The sequence below is a fragment of the Rhea americana genome, unplaced genomic scaffold, assembly GCF_003343005.1.
Source record: "Rhea americana isolate MKP2758 unplaced genomic scaffold, rheAme1 scaffold_57, whole genome shotgun sequence".
NCBI lineage: Eukaryota > Metazoa > Chordata > Aves > Rheiformes > Rheidae > Rhea > Rhea americana.
In genome coordinates this window covers 2,042,772-2,046,259 of record NW_028186723.1, presented here as the reverse complement: position 1 = coordinate 2,046,259, position 3,488 = coordinate 2,042,772, and positions in this window count along the sequence as shown.

The following is a 3,488-nucleotide window of genomic DNA, read 5'->3' as shown; positions in this document are numbered from 1 at the left end:
TACAATATAAAGAAATGGATGTGGGATATGCTATTTGCACACCCAATATGCATGTTGTAATTCAGTACAGTAGAAAAGAGAGTGATTGGTAGGATGAGTGAAGGCATCAGGTACTACTTGCCAAGCATCCAACTCCCAAACCAAATCGTGATGTCAGTCACATCAATATCAACCTGAAACAGCTGCTCTGAAATTAATGGATTTGCACCTGCATGGCTGAGTGCAGAATCTAATACTCAGCCTATAATTTAGAGGAGGAGTGCCMTGATATCTTGCTATTTTCCACATTTTTGATTGCCCTAAAATGCACTCTAAGTCTTCAATGCGCATTATTGGCTTATGGAAAAGTTACCATCATCAAATTAATTTACTAAAGACAATTCTGTTCCACTGAAAGTTTTCATAACCACGTAAATAATAGAAAAGAAAGCAAAAGGAAAAGGACAGAGAAGTTAGAAGTGTTTGATTTTACTTTAGCCATCACCTAATTATAGTATTGAACAAAACATCAGCTTTCCATTTCAAACTTGAAATACTAAAGTTCTAAAGCACTGCTAGTTAGTAGTTATGGTGAAACTTTGGTTCTGTATTGAATATACTGTCCTACAAAAATGTTAAAATTAATAAGATGTGGATTTGTGAATAAATTACTAAAAATAGATTAGAAGAATTTCAGCACTAAGTAAATAACGATGTTCTGGGCTCTCAAATACTCTGAGAAGACACTTAGCACTAGGTTTACAAGAAACTAAACTTAATTATCATTAATTTTCAAATGTGAGACACAAAGGTTAATCAAACAATGCAGCTTTTAATCAACCCCTTTCCATTCTCTGTACAGTACTTGTGAGTTGACATTTAATCTCTAATAGTCTGCCAGCTAGGAATGTTGATGTGTAATGGGAGTTACAACATATAGGGAGCTGCCTAATACTTGCTTTCTCAAACTGTGGAATAACCAAATAGGAAAGGTACACAATAAAGCCAAACTGCAAAAAGAAAAACAAATGCATTCGGTGCTGCTGAAGATTTGCCATCGAAATCCCTAGATATGTAGTCTGTATCCATTGCCAGAATAAAAATAGTAATTACTAATCCAAACTTTTGAGTGGAAATAAGTAAGAAATGTTATATGAGTATTTGCACTTCTAAAGTTTAGGCTGAATTGTGCTAAATTAGAAACATTCAATTTAACTAATTTTAGCTGAAGCCTAAGGGAGAGAGAGGGTGCTCTCCCTCTTTTTTTTTTTTCCAGTCTCTACTTGCTGCTAGCTCTACTTGTTGCTAGTTCGCTGTTGTTATTAAAGATACATCTTAGTCATAAAATCTGATCTAAAGTAATCACCATCTGTGAATGCCATGAAAGATAATTTTTTTCTTCATGCGCATTCAGACCTTTCTGTCAGAGACTGATACGGCAAAAATATGAAGTCAAGTTGTTCCTAATTACAAGATTATCCTTAACTCTTTAATTTACTGAGAGGTCATATCATGGCCAAAAAAAAAAAAAAAAAAAAAAAAAAAACTTTCTGTGTCTGTATGTTGCTCAACGATGGCAACAGAGAGATTGCTCTTGCAGATAAAGGTTGCTATCCCTTAAGCACACAGACAAAGGTAAAGGACCCGACGCGGGCAGGCGCTGGATACTGCAGGAAACACCAGGTAACTCTGGAAAGTTGCAGTTGCTTGAAGATTGAAAACTTGCGGAGTGAGTCTGTAGCCCTTCCAAAATGAACGTTGCTACTATCTTTTGAAAATGTTAATAGCTTCAAAAGCTACATAAATATCCCGTCTAAACAGATCACCGGATCGCCGGATCATCCGTCTGTTCTTAGAACCTTAGCGATTTCCGCACCAGCAGTGACTGGGTGTCTCCTCACAGCCGACTACTGCAATGTAGCTCCCAGAAGCAAAGAATTAAGGTGAGAAGTATTGCTCTTAACAGAACATTGCAAACAGGGAAGGAATCCTGTGTAAACAAGCAGGCTTCTAGATGCAGCTCTGTGAAGGAGCAGATCAGAAGAGCAAACAACCCATGACACTCTGCTAATGAGTCACTCCCTGTGTATAGGACAGTGATTTTATGGAGCTGCTATTTACTAACTACCCGGCAGAAGGTAAAATCTGCATTAGATTATTTTTATTTTGTTGTTCCTCTGCTCCAAGAAAAAAAGAAGTTGCTATAATAAAAGCACGGACTAGAAAAGAGATTAGGATTTCATTTTGAATTTTGTTAAATCTTTTCTTTTTGTGGGCAAGATATTTTCCCTCCATACTTTAGTACCTGAGGTATGTCCTTCTGAGACAGCTATAACCATGATATGACTGAAATTTGATACATTAATGTTTGAAGAAATATTTAAACAGATATGAAAGATATTCTTCCCCAAGAACCATAGGAACAGATCTGAGATACTAAGTTTGATACAAGAGCTGCCAGGACTAGAGGTGAAACTTTCACTTCCAACCCGTATGTCAGCACTTCATACTTAATAGAACAAATAAAACAGAGCTAGTTCTACATTTAAATGAAGATACACACACATCATTACAGGATTGAACCCTACTCTTTCGATGCAAATTGCTGATAGTGGGAGTACTCTGAATTCTCACTGTCATGAATAAGATGGGGATTCTACCTTGACTAAGAAATGACCATAAGTTTGAAAGGGTTGGGTAGTCCAATTCTGGTTCATTTAGTATCAGGGAGATAGATAAAGACATGCCTTTAGATTAGCATCACTTGTAGGAAATCTTTCAAATGTATGACGTTGGGAGGTTCAAATTTGCTTCCTTTTGTAAGCAACTGAAAGTGTATGATCTCATTCTCCTTGGGGTTTATTCGGAACATAGGTCATCAACAGGGCACGTACATATAGTGTCTACAGAAGTGTTGCTAGTGTTCATGCGACCTGTAAAACTTAAGGGCAAACCTTACAGCAGAATTTAATAAAGCCAACTTTCCTCAAATCGTTCTCTCCTTTTTTATAAAGCTACCTTAGCTTATTTTTCCTCCCAGGAAAAATTTTCACTTTAGGTATTTTTGTTTGTTTGTGCTTCCCTGATGGATTTTGAAGAAAATTCAGGAAGAAATCATGGCAAGTTCAAGAAAAGATTACTAAATATTGCTTTCTGTGCTGGAGAATTGCACTTTAGAATTGTTGTCAAAAAGAAAGCAACTCCAGAAGCCGGAGAAAGGGCAGCGAAGTGTCTAAGCACTTCTGGCAGTCCCTGAATCAGCACTGCTCTCAGTCAGCTGAGGATGGAGAATACGGTGACAATTCAAGCTGCCTTCTCTCATGCCAGCTCAGATCCCTCTCAAGACGTTAATGACCTCCGAGTAAATTTGGGATGTAGTATTTCAGATGTTACAAGCAAGCAGAGAATAGGATTTATATAAGTGCTGATATCATCATTATGGCCTATACGAGAAAGGAAGGGGAACAAACTAACTTTCTAAAGACTTACTTTTTTTTCTTTTTCTTTTT